The sequence below is a fragment of the Ostrinia furnacalis genome, unplaced genomic scaffold (assembly GCF_004193835.3).
Source record: "Ostrinia furnacalis isolate ACB-3 unplaced genomic scaffold, ASM419383v2 OfSCF1066, whole genome shotgun sequence".
Lineage (NCBI taxonomy): Eukaryota > Metazoa > Arthropoda > Insecta > Lepidoptera > Crambidae > Ostrinia > Ostrinia furnacalis.
The window spans coordinates 924,440-937,538 of NW_021131305.1; the positions used below are offsets into that span (position 1 = coordinate 924,440).

At 36.8% G+C, this 13,099-nt stretch overlaps 1 protein-coding gene across 3 annotated transcripts in view; it reads left to right on the forward strand.

Moving 5' to 3' along the window:
• LOC114350997 (monocarboxylate transporter 14) overlaps positions 1 to 13,099 on the forward strand; it is a 66,275-nt gene that overhangs the window by 39,410 nt on the left and 13,766 nt on the right. Inside the window, exon 1 of one of the 3 annotated variants that reach the window (XM_028302018.1) lies at positions 5,342 to 5,446. The exons of the other annotated variants lie outside the window; for them this stretch is intronic. The gene's annotated coding sequence lies outside the window, so the exon portion shown is untranslated. Of the gene's footprint in view, positions 1 to 5,341; positions 5,447 to 13,099 lie in introns of those variants that run through there. 3 annotated transcript variants of the gene reach the window in all.

Below are 13,099 nucleotides of genomic sequence, written 5' to 3' on the forward strand. Positions count from 1 at the left end.
GTTTTGTTGGACTTGATTGAGTACTTTTCTTGTTTTTCTTCTTCTTTTTTCTTGATAGTGGAGTATTACTAAATTGTTTTATGGGGGTTGACTTACACGACTTTAAAATATTATTGTTTATAAACCAGATTAACATAATTATAGGCTATAATTTATGACGATATGTGACAAATAAATTTCAATAAATAAATAAGACGTGTCTAAAAAGCGCAATCTATCGTCATTGGTTAAAATCTACAGCGCTGGACAAACTACTGTTTTTGACGTTCGTAAATATTCATGCGGGGGAAGCCGTGAAACGCCATCTATCAACATGATATCTGTTGTAAAAGTAAAAATAGTATAGTCTATGGTCTGATTAAGCTATTATAGTCTATGGAATCTGTCTTTTGTAGAATTGTGTAATGGCGTCTATGAATGAATACAACTCTTGAATGCAGATCATCTTTTATTTAATAAAACAATATCAAACAACAGATTTTACGAACTAAGGAGTAAAACGAGGTCCACGCGTACGAATTATTAATAAAATTAATAATATTTGTATTCATCTGGTCTTACTTGACTTTTACTTTACGTANATTCTAATGTAATTCTATAGTTTTAAGTTCCTTTGTTCTATTTTTTATTTTTTCTTTTTGTCAAATAAAATTTTTCTTATCTTATCTTATCTTATTTAGTGCGTATTTTTATGATTACCTATAACCCTAAACTTACATTTTTATATTTTAATTGGGGCCTTTGTGTATTTAAAAAAAATAGTGCTATGGCGCCTGCGACCACAACGCTTTTGATATGGATTGGCTTGGCAGCTAATAGGTCAAACCGTCAAATAAGGTTAAGTCCGATTCCCATGTGGGCATGTGGGACATTGTTTCAAAAATGTCTTTTTGTGTTGTTGCCGGCAATTCGGATGTGCAAAGTTGAACTAACATGATTGATTGCCTGAAAAGAAATATCCCATCAAAAACAATACTTGTCAAAAAAACCAAGTCTCGCAACTCAGTTGTTCTACGGTAAAAAGTTGTGAGATCCATGTAATACCAAGTCCAGGCCAGGAAATTTAACGTTTTACATAAATTATTGACTTGGCCATCGCACTAAATAATTTAATTTACACGTGTTTTCATGTATGTATTTCATCTTTTTGTATTTTTTAGACAGCNAGAACCGTTTACTACTTTAAATTTTCAGAAGCTTTATCATTCTGTTTACTGCATCTCTAGCAGATTTAATACGCACAGTAATTGAAGTAGTGTAAACAGTCGAAATAATTAATCTTTGTTTATACCTAAAATGTAAATTGTTATTGAACTACGGCCAAGTGATTGCAGTTTAATTGACATTATGTTTACGATTATTAAATATATTTACTTTAGGAGACTCATTAACGTAGTAGTCAATAGATGGGTTCCATATTATTCCATTTACATAATGTTCTAAAAGTGTTATTTGTTATTTTGTTAAATATTAGTAGTTCCATCAGTAATTATGATTTCTTAAGTATCTGTAGTGCTTACATTTTCCCTGATTCTAGTAGTTTAGAAAACATTTTATCGCGTATCAATTGAACACATAGATACTTTTGTAATTTGCTACTTAGTTATAAACATGCTCTACATTCGGGATCTCCTTTGCATTTATTCTTCTTATGTGTTCAGGAATTCTAGAAGTCCTAAAAGAATTTCCAACCCTAAGGCTCAGAATAAATAATAGTACCTAAGGGTAAAATTTCCACGTCCCTAACAATGCTTTGCCTTTTGATATTTCGCTGGTGCTCTACGAATCCGCGCAAGCACATTTCTTGCTGCAAAAGCCTCTCGTTTTAATATCATGAAGTGGATTTACATGTAGTACCTACGATAGTCTCTATACATAAATTTTGATAGAGTCGTAGAGACTCAGGATAGACCAATATGATAATATGAGCCCGGTTTCTGAATGTTATTTGCAGTTTGAGTTTTTCTACTCAAGGATGTTTCAACAATATTTAAGTTCATACTGGATAAAAGATGAGCACGCTCAAGTCTCGATTCAGAAACCGGGTCATAGTTATTTAGTTACTATATCGTTCGTTCGTTTCAGCCGAAAGACGTCCACTGCTGGACAAAAGCCTCCCCGAGGATTTCCACAAAGACCGGTCCTGTGCCGCTCGCATCCAGGCACCTCCCGCGACCTTCACCAGATCGTCGGTCCACCTAGTGGGAGGTCTTCCCACGCCACGTCTTCCGGTTCGTGGTCGCCACTCAAGAACTTTCCTGCTAGTTACTATTTACTTGCTAGTTTTATCGCTAAAAAGCGTATAAAACGTTGTCAACATATTCTGTTAGAACACTTCGCGCATATTATGTTACTTAATATGTTTTCGGTTCTAGTTCACTCGCTTACATCCTTATATCATATCATACGCGCCATGCGGTCTAGCCTGTAACCAGCTCATGTAAATCCGTTACCCCCAACTTACGCAATGCCGCAGCGTAACGGCTACTCCGAAACGCTGTTTACGTAGTTTCGAGTCTTATCTGTCACCGTTGCACATGCTGGCATCTCGCTTTGCGCAAGAAGGATGGCAACATTCGAAACTTCGGATAACGTTTTCCGGAATAACCCCGCTGGCTCGCTGCCAGCCACCCTGGACGCCACAATCGCCTCTATCCCCCTGAAATACGGCCCAACGTTGCTGTTAATGATAACCGTAAATCATGGAGCGTTCAAAATGGCGCGTTTTTTGTAGTTGCTCTCATCCCGTTATGCTTTGAAAACATTTGGGACATAAAGATTATGGAGGCAGATAATTGATTTAGGAATGCTCTTTGCTGTAAAAAGAGGACATCCTCACGAAGTAATTGGATTGACTTGAAGAAAAATGGGTCAAATGATGACATTGACGATTACTGATGGAAACTAGGCTAAGTTGGTAATTTTCATGAGGTCTTTACGAACCATCTAAGCTCTTAGGTTCTAGTATAAATTCGTATAACAAGAAGTTTTCCATTATGGATGTAAATCTTTTGGATTTTGAAAGTGTTTTTGTATGACGTGAGAGACATAAAAGTTGGCAGCCATTCGTCAACAGGAAGTCAACAGGTAAACAACAACGGAATGACTTTCTTATTCTAATAGCTGTTGCTACCTTACGATATTATCATAGGGTGGTATCAGGTAGACGCTGTTGCTGATCCTATTGATTGAAGGATCTTAGTAAAGATCAAACTTCTTTGCTTTGAATCCAAATCCAACTTTGTCATTATATCACGAATTTTGTTGTCAGAAATAGTGACCCTAGAATAATAGTCCTACCTATCGAATAATTGCCAAGATGTGATAGCTTGTAAAACAATACAAGACTCCATTTTTCCATCGATATTACCAGATTAATTAACACACAATATGCTCTGATAAGGAAATGATGATACGGTTTTATTTCAAACTAACTTTAATGAAATGTGGTCAACTCGTGACACAGACATGATTAGTAGCCAACTTGTCATCGCTCGCGGTCCTGACGAGTCCAACCACGTCCTGTTGGTCCCCAACAAGTGGATAATGGGCTTAAGACAATAACGACACGCGCCGGGCGCCGGCAGTAACAAGATGATTTGATAACGCCAGGGGGGAGAATCTTTCAATTGAAACGGTTGTTCTTCAGAAATAGTTTGTGGAGTGGTTTTCCTAAGTAGTTTAGGGATAAGAAAATGTGCCTTAGGTCTTCCTTTTTTAGGTTTCTTTCTCAAAGTTGTTATCGACCCAAAAAGAAAATAATATCTGCTTTCTTTTAGACACAGAAACATTTCCAAATACGAGTATATTTTGTTGGGCCCTTTTGCCCCTTTTAGAGTTTATACTGTCACTCGTCATCACTGAACAGTCTCATTTATACATTTCTGTTTCAAAATCCAATTGTAAACTATAATTGTGCCCAGGCAAGCGGAGCTGTAGCTCTACAATTGCGTTTTTCACTAAAAGGTGATTGTTTTTCGTAATGGGTTTGTACCCGAGTGCCGCTGAAGCCTGTCAGTCGCAGAAACCAATTATTTTTGCATGTACTCTGTGTTGTTTTCTGGCTACGCATGGAAATGTAGCCGCTTTGATGAATTGTTTAATAGATCAAACTCATTTGTATCTTGTTTGAAGATTTGGGTTCGTATCAGATGGTTTGTTTCAGTCAGATCCATTCATTCATTGCTGAAAACTACACATGGAGTTTTAGTGTGCTTTGATTAAATATTGCTAATGAGCGTGTACAGCAGAAAAATTGAGGGTCATTGTTGACCCGCGTCATTGAATGTCTTATTTGTCATTGGGTTACATTGCGCCATTGTAATCGGATGAAACAAATAATGGCATTTTTTCCCTTTTTTTCATTACGAATGTCACCGTGGATTTAGTGCGATTATTATCTGACTTGTCCTTACCGTTTAATTTTTATATTAAAAGACGAACTGTTTTATGTTTCTTCGAAATGCGATCGTCAACAACAATATTTTTTCATATCGCAATAACTTTGGTACATTTCATGTTGTTTGTCTCTCAAATTATGTCTATCAAAATTCCAGACTGAAAAGAATGTGTTTTGCCCAAACGACTAGTCTGGGCGATCAGATCAGTCGTTGACACGGCATTTTTCTACGCACAGTCAAACTCATTTGTAAAAAAATATTTTTTCATACCTCAATCGTTTGGAAAGGAAAATTTCTGAATAGATATTTTGGGAGTCATCTGTACAGACGCGTGGCCAATGTTGCCAAACATTGGTATTATTTATATGCCTGACGTAAACGACGCATCTCTCTGGAGTGCGGCCAGCCGCCGAGCGTCACTGCTTACACATGATCAGGGTTGATATATCACCCCACCTTGTCTGCATATCAAATTAAAAGTCAATGCGCGAAAAACAAACCGAAGCCCATAAAGACTGCTTAGGACGAAGACTTGTGGTAGTATTTTTATGATTTGAGAATGAATCAGCGTCTATCATTTGGATTGGAGACTTGGCAAGTTCGATGAAATTCTTAAATTAATCAGCTGATTTGAGACCGTCATAGAGATCACCAACCCTAGCACATATGTTTGCTGCACGTGCTACTTTTGGATTCTATATTTCGGTGAAGATTCCTGGCAATGACTTTCTTGCAAAGACTATTATAAAACGGACATGTATTATTTGGTTTTCTCGGTCATTTATTTCGCAATTGAGGTAATTATTCGCATTTCGGTTTTATTTTTGGTCATTTGGCAGCTACATTGAAAGTAAACCATGTAGCTAAGCTACATAGTTATATGATATGTAGATACTCTATTTTGTACACTCATTTTATTATATCTCAGTCCGCTTTTACCAGTGATTCAGTTCGCTTGTCTTATCCCGTATTTATATCAAGTGAAATCCTTCATTCGTGTAAGAAAATGAAACACACTTGGCAGTCCAAACCGCACGTTAAAGAAAGTGAGTTTGTTAGCCGAAGTTATGTTTTTATAATAGCCCACAGCCTGCGTTGGCAGATTTTCAGGATCTCTTTATGAATTTCGTATAAGCTGTGGGATGAACAAGCTGCGAATTGTGTTGGCTTGGGAAGGTTTAGGTTCGTTACAGGCGGTTTGTTTGAAGCTCAAACAAAATTGAAATTAATATTCTATTTCGAGTACATGCTTTTAAAGCTTGTAGGGTAACAAGTTTTTTCATCCATGTCAATGTCAGCACCACCTTTTTGATTATCCTTATATCCAATATATTTTATATTAACTGTAACCTACTGTATTGTTATAATAAGCTTATCTTTGTTTACTTTCCACTGATTGCTCCGATTGTTCTGACAGGAAATTTGTAGCTACATTATTAATGGCTATCATCCATTGCAATAAATCACTTAGTAACTGTATCGGTGTTAATTCGACATCAATTTATTATCAGCCGACAAATGAAATGTTTCATTCGGTTCGATTGAGTTATATTTCAGGGAATATTTGGTAGTTAATGAAGTTATCCCAACTATATAATATTATAAATGCGAAAGTAACTCTCTGTCTGTCTGTCTGTCTGTCTGTCTGTTACGCTTTCCCGCTTAAACCTCGCAACCGATTTTGATGAAATTTGGCATAGAGATAGTTTGAGTCCCGGGAAAGAACATAGGATAGTTTTTACCCCGGTTTTTGAAACAGGGACGAGCGCGATAAAGTTTTTCTGTGACAGACAAAATTCCACGCGGGCGAAGCCGCGGGCGGAAAGCTAGTTATCATAATAAATTCATGCTTTATTTGTCTGGCCATCAATTTATCAGAATTAAAGAGGTAGAATTTTGAAACTCGTTAGTGGCGGTAGTTTTGAAATTGAGAATTTTTGGCTATTGCTTATCGAGAAAAAAACTTTCTCTCTTTCAGTGATCATTTATGTCTGTATTAGCATTTTTATTCACACTCAGTAATGAGGGCTCTGTCCAGCGCTGAACATTGAATATTTATGAGGTAGTTGGCATGCTGCGGTGCTGCTTATTAACAATTTACGCTAGAGAGCGCCACTGTTCGTTAAGCCAGGGAATTTTTCGGCTGCTCTAGTATTATTTCTTCAATCTTAATCAAAGGCGATAAAGATAAAATCAAACCTTGATTGGCTCATAAACCTGTTCAGTATCTTGAACTAAATGTTCAGTACTGAGTTTCTTGCGCTGCGTCTTCTCAGCACTGGTCCTTTTATTGTTCCGAAACAGTTGTAGGGTCAAGCGATTTTTAAGTCTATTTGTAGAAAAAAACTACTGTTATGATTTCAGTACTGACTTAGGAATAAGAAATTTATTTATAATGTTCATTACATGTCGAATTTTCAACACAGGTTCATTCTTTTCTTTATTATTTCTTATTACGGCAGTTAGTTTGAAATCATAACTTATTGACTTTAATTAAGCCGTACTACTCCCAGCGTCCTGTTAACGAAGTACTCTCTGAAACAGCATTAATTAAGTGAATCGCCAGCTAATGAGCACTCTCGTTTCAATCAACACTGCCCACCTAATTACTGGATTAGGTGCTTCGAAACTAAATCGATGTAATCGATTGGAGACGTCCGATCAACTATTGGATACGTGACTCGATCCAATCGATCTAATTCCCAATCAACACATTCAACCATAAAATAACTTTTTTTTTATTACTGCGTCTTTTTTACTTCGTGATTTTCTTTCTTTTTCTTTTCTTGTCTTCTAGCTATATGCCTATCTGTACTTTATTGCCCATTTGTTTTATAAAAATATCATTTGTCAAATCATTCCAGCTTTCTTCATTTTTGTCTTCATATTTTTTTGGAAATAGGTGTCATTTTATTTTGTAAAGAAGTAAGACTTTAAATGGATCCATTCTGAAATTTTATGCTTTCACTGAAAGGGATTAAGATAAAATTTTATTCCAAAAAGGGATAATACGAGTATCTTAAAGGTCAGCGAGGAATAATAATATCTTCCTTCCGTTCCATTGTTATTCCGATGTTACATAATTTATTATGGTTTCCTGAGCCGTATAATCCGAAGATTAGTTACAATAGCAAACTGCTAAGTAAACGTAGGAGTTTCCAACTAAGTACAGCTTGTTTACTGTAAGAAGTTAACCTCATTAATTTTCGTTGAGGGAAATATTACCCACATCGGTGAAAGAAGAGAATATTTACTTATTTTTGTTAGTTTATTTGTATCACATTTCCCACAATGGTTTTAGAAAGATGCTATTTACCCATTTTTGTGATTTAGAGTAATATTTTTCATCATTGGTGATTTGTAGTACGAGTATATCTGTAATACTTTTGGCCTTTTCTCCTTGTGTCAATTTGGCATACTTATATCTTGAATATCCGTACTAGAAGTAAAAGGTCGGGTTTATGACACTCGAGGGTACTGTAAGGTTAGATATTGCGTTACGTTCGGTGGAAGTAAATGTATGTGGGACGTAGGTACGTACTATAAGAATATTTGTTTACATTTTTTTTTCTTTCGGAATCGATTCGATCGATTTATGATCGCTCTATCTAGACAATTAAAGCAGCTTGCATCAGAAGTAGTAATAGGGGTACATGAGTTTGTGTCCAGCACAATGCTATCTGCGGGATTCGAACCCATAATGTTCAGTGAATTGGTTCATCATCTCAACCATAGGACGTTCACTGCTGAACATAGGCCTCCCCCAATGCTTTCCATGTTGCCCGGTTGGTAGCGGCCTGCGTCCAGCGCCTTCCTGCTACCTGTATGATGTGTCGTTCCACCTTGTGGGTGGACGTCCCACGTTGCGTTTTCCGGTACGCGGCCTCCACTCCAGAACCTTGCTGCCCCATCGGCCGTCAGTTCTGTGTACTATGTGCCCTGCCTATTGCCACTTCAGCTTGCTAATCCGTCCGTCCATCCGTAAAATGAATTGGTTATTTTTAGTTATTTATAAATATCACACACAAGTCCACAATTTTACTTATTAATGTCCCCATTGCTAGCAGTAATATCAATCTTCTTTTATCGGATTGCCGTACGCAGCTGTTGCCGATATATTATTCAGTTGTGGTGGAATGAAACAGTCACAGTAATGCTGGAAATATGACGGTTTTTAATTAAGGCGATTAGAGTCCTCAATCCGCGCCAAATGGGCATTTTGTAAAGCCTACTCCTCTTTTACCGCTGGATAGAAATAGTTGAAAAAAATATATGTAATACAACAGTTCAAGGACTACATTTGTGACGTTTGAATTTTCGCTACGTCTCTTTGTTTTGGATTAAAAAAATAAATACGGGACATCGATTTTTTACTTAAATTCCCTACTCCTCCAAAACGACTATGTTAATTTAAATGATTTTTGCACGAATAGATTAGGAATTCTTTAATCTTTAAATGACACGTTGCGTTTTTCAATCGAACATTACTTTCATTCATAAATTTTACTTTTGATAAATTCCGAACGTTTTGCTGTTGAGGGGGCCTTCGCGGGGTGCGGGCGGCAGTCGGCCGCTGGCCTTCAGACGGGGAGGTTGTGTCACTCGCTGCAAACTGACATTAGCGATCAAAATGAATTTTTTCTTTGGCTGAGTTGCACCACCTGACGTGACCTAACTTTGACCGTAGCTTTGGCGATAACCGGTGTTTTTTGTATGTTTTTTTCAAATCGCAAGGTTGATTTTCTCTTAGTATACCGATCTCGACCGTGATCAGTGACCATAAAGTCATCTGTCAACGGGTCGATTAGACACGATAAAAGCACTAAACGATATTTGTTTACTTTTAGTGCGACATCGGGTCGTAAGGACCTGATAAGTTTTTTTTTCCAAATATTTACTGTGTTTGACGAAGCAATTGCAAAACAATATTTATCTTTCGTACTACTGAAAAGACCGAATATATCCATCCCGCACCAACGCATCCAGCACCTAAGGTCAATTCGACCCGATAACGCAGTGTGAATGTGTTAAGTATGCTTTTTTAATAAAAAAAAATCTTTGAACATCAAGTGCCTTTAAATAGTTTCCATCCTTTGACTACAACTTAATAAAAATAAGTACCATAACATAATTATTTTGAAGATTATTTGATATAGACAAAAAATAATTTATACAAATCGAATTATTTAAAAAAGTATCACAATATTGAATATTTGGTGCTCATTTCTTTTATTTTTGAGGACCAACAAGTAACGATCAGATATAATTTTTAAATCTCAAAATGTTTTTGCGTAGTTCAAAAGAGGTTAAAATATCGATCGATTTTATTTATTTTATGTCTCAAAGAAAGAGGATCAATCATTAAAATAGATGACCATTTAGATTTTTTTATTTGCCGTTTTTGCTAATTTAAAAAGATCATTTAAATACATGCCTTCTTAAACTACTGGTTCAAATTGAATGAAATTTTAAATATACCGTGTCTTTACAATGCCTGCATAGCTAATGAAAATTCAGCCTTCTAGTTTTTAGTTTAAATTCAGCCTTAGTTTAATTCTGAAGGTTTAGATAACCAGAATGAGGAAGGATATTGTGTTATGGGAAAATGTATTGTCACTGTTATTTTCCGATAAATCACAGGTATTAAACACCGTATAATAGGCAGTTTGGCGTGCGATAGGCCCTTATAACCCGTCGTCTACCCAAAAACCAATTTACGTGGTTTTGTAGTAAACACAAAAGCCAATTTTATGAAAGGGCCCGCGGTCATTTTAATGCTGAAAGGTACTTTTGAGCGGGATTTTTCATGGATTCCACGATGATAAGGTTGTGCTATAATTGTTATCGAATTAAAATGATACCGTGAGATAGAGATGCGAGTGATGTGAGAGAATAATGTGCAACTGCCACGAAAGAAAATCTTACTCATAATAAGCCGAGTTTGATCGAAGTCAGGCATAGGTAATTTAACTAATACTCCTAGGAAGATAATAGATCCAACAAAAAGTTACTTATTCTACCGAACTAACACTACCTGCATATTGAGTAATTTTCAAAGAAAACATTTTGTTAAATCAACAGTAACGATATAAATGCATGCCAATTTATGACTCCGCGTTTGAAGCTAGCGAAAAAATTTAACGCGGGACAACTAGAGCGCGAGTTCATTTGCATTTTAGTTAACCAAATATTTTATCGACATTTTCTTTTATTGGAGCGCGCGTCGAACCGCACTGGCGCCGAAAAGAATGGCCGTAGCCTTCTGATTGATTTATATTTGTTTGGCTTTAGAAATTTGGCGTCCTATTGCTTTTTTGCTGACCAGTCCTTTGTTAGTAATTTACAACTGAGGGTGCACCTCGATCGTCGTTTTATTGTCCGTCTTTTGTCTCTGGTATTTGTGAAACCGCAACCGCGTTGGAAAACTTGGGTGAATTTACTTAAATTTTTTCAGGCTTTTCCAGATTTGGATTAGCGTAGAAATAGAGACACGAAGTTGGTATTTTCTACCCACTTGGCTTTTAGAACTCCACTTTTGGGTTGGCTTGGACTCTGAAATAGCAAAGCAACACCAAGCCGACGACTTAAAAATACAAACAAAGATGCATTTATTACTAAATCTGAGGAAAACCAATTTAGAATGTAACAGATGCATTAAAATACGTTCTGGGGGTTTAAAGTGGGCATACCAGGAGCACAAAGTTTATTAGCAAATTCGCGAAAATTACAGCTCACTCCTCTTAAGTTACTTATTAACTTTCTATCATTAATCACCATCCTAGACAGCATCTCATAACATCAGGTGCGATTGCGGTCAAATACCTGCCTTGTTCTGCATAAAAAAACTCATTCACTCTCGAACTTATCGGCTCACTCTTTACAACTTATAAAGTTACCTATCTACCAAACGAAGGGTAGATCCGATGACTTCCCAAGCATTATCCCAAGCATTCTCAGAGTGTAACTGCAACAAACTGGAGTGGCCATGCGTCTCCAGCGCACTCGAGCGGAATGCTCTGATAAGTGGAACAAACTGCGACCGAATAGTGGCACCAGGTAATGGGCTGGACTGGTGATAGACGATTGATTTTGAGAGGGGAGGACGATTAGGATTATGCGTTTGTGATATCTTTCTGCAATGAAGTGTTGTAATAAGGTGACATTACTAATTATTTGCGTAGCGAGTGTCTGTCTCTTAAAAAGGTAAGTCACCTATAAATAAATAGGTACATCCTAGGGTTGTATTGTATTGTTTGGTCATATTACATTATCTTAACCTTAGTAAGAAGTTAGTTAGTTGGTGGACTTACGGTGGTAAAACTTTAGTTGAAATCTGTTAAACTTAACTGATTACTTTATTTTACCATTTTCATCATCATTTCAGCCACTGGACGTCCACTGCTGATCATAGACCTCCTCTAAATAGACCGGGTGGCAGCGGCCTGCATCCAGCGCCTATACAATAAACATTCAAACACAGTAACAAAGAATAAAGATAGACAGGTAACGGTACATTAAGCTATACACTGGTATTTTATCGGGACTTAGTTGATAATTTGTTTCAAAAATTATTAGTCTGAAGTGACGACTGTAATTCAGGAGATACAGTCATAAAAACTCGAAGTGTCATCTCCTAAACTCCCTTAATAGCAATGGACTTGATTACAGTCAATCAGCACCCCTTGAAACAAAGAGAGATATCAACGAAGCCCGAATAACATTAGGTAGGTACCCAACATTTCATCTCTAATCAAGCATCTAATAAGCTTGCAAATAGGCCCATTCCTTCTGAAGCACCACACACCACTTACTCGCTACAATACCATCGTAAAACCAACGTGACTTGCTTTTCGGAACGAAAAAAATTCCCAGCATGTAATTTATACCCACCCCTCTGAAGAATTGCCATTCATGAATATGAATCGCGTTGTTTAAACTGATCTAAATTTTTATTAAAATGAGAACTCTCCTTTTTGCGTCGGGTAATATTTTTCTCGGGCGATTTCCTTCGCGCCCGCAGAGACACAATTTTGTGGAATAATCGACGGTTTTGCGATATTGTATAACATGGGAATTATGGTGAATGTGGGAAAGTTTCTTCAAAAATAGTACTTGATATTGAATAAGATTTAAGTCAAAAAATATTTAAGCAGTAACTACTTCATTAAAATTAGCGCAGGACCGGTGGTTAAGGCATTTGGCTGAAACGAACGAACTAAATAGATTAATATGGCCTTTCTGAAGGCCCACTTGGACGCTAACTGCGATGGTGGGTTCGAATTCCACAGGAGACAAATCATCAACATCTAACAAAATATGTACCTAGTAAAAATACGATGACGACCCAGAAAAAAGTTTTAGAAAAGCCTACTTACCTGTCATTTTCAAGGAAAACCCCTGAAAAAGCCCGACTAAAATACAGACACAGGTTTCATATCAATTCATACCAATATGTAAATTTATACAGAAGCAAATTAACTGCAAAATCTGATTGTAGGACCGATCTATTTCCCAGCCGGAATAAAAGATTGCCAGCTGGAAAAACTGTTCAGATTTTACTTCATATTTCGATTTTAAACCGCGCTATAGGAATATCATTTTACGAGGGGATTTTTACGAGGATCATCGTCACTCATGCGATTGGACGAAATCCTGAAAGATTTGTTATTAAAATGCCATAACCCGCGGACTTTATAGAC